Below are 921 nucleotides of genomic sequence, written 5' to 3' on the forward strand. Positions count from 1 at the left end.
GGATGTGTGTATGTGTGTGTGTTTATCCCTGTGAGTGTCCGTGTGAGTGTGTGAGTGTGTCCGGTTGCGTGTGTGTCCGGTTATGCCTGTGGGTCCACGAGGCCATCTGTGTCCCCTCAGATGGTCTCACTTATCACAGTCTATGGGTGTGTGTGAGTGTGAGTGCCCCTGTGAGTGTTCGGGTGAGGGTGTGTGTGTGAGTGTCCGGGTTTATGTGAGGTTTGGTTCCAGGAAACATCCTTCCCCTTCCCCTCCCCATATCTCCTCCCTTATTCCCACCGTGGGTTCGAATCCCAGGTGATTAGACCTGCCCTAAGTCCATGGATCCAAGGTATCCATCCGTGGGCCCAACGGATTTCACCCCTTCCCCACTTTCCAAGGGCCAGGTCAATTCTAGCTATCCAGGAAGCCTGTCGAAACAGAGGCAGCTACAGGAGGGGACACACAAATATTTGTGCCCTGCAGTTACACACCCGTTCCGACAGGCTCGATCGCAATCTATCCAGATGAGAACACGTTCTCTTCCGACTAGACCACGCTGGAGTCGCTGTATGTCTCAAATTTGGTTCCTTTATTTATAGTTAGTATTTTTGGTGTATTAATTGATTTGTTTTAATTTTTTAATGACTTAGGTAGAGTGATTAAGGGAGTTGGGGGGGAGGTCGGGTTGTGTGTGTAGTGGATTATACGAGATCGTGGTTTGTTAGTATTTATCTAGTTGTGTTCACCTAGTTGTGCTTGCGAGTGTTGAGCTCTGCTCTTTCGGCCCGCCTCTCAACTGCCAATCAATCAATTATTAATAACTAATAAAAAAAAATTCCACACACACACAGACACACACACACCCAGGAAGCAGCCCGCAACAGCTGTCTAACGCTCATTTACATATTTACTGCTAAGTAACAGAGGGCATCAGAATGA

The sequence above is a fragment of the Procambarus clarkii genome, unplaced genomic scaffold, assembly GCF_040958095.1.
Source record: "Procambarus clarkii isolate CNS0578487 unplaced genomic scaffold, FALCON_Pclarkii_2.0 HiC_scaffold_115, whole genome shotgun sequence".
In the NCBI taxonomy this organism is placed as follows: Eukaryota; Metazoa; Arthropoda; class Malacostraca; order Decapoda; family Cambaridae; genus Procambarus; species Procambarus clarkii.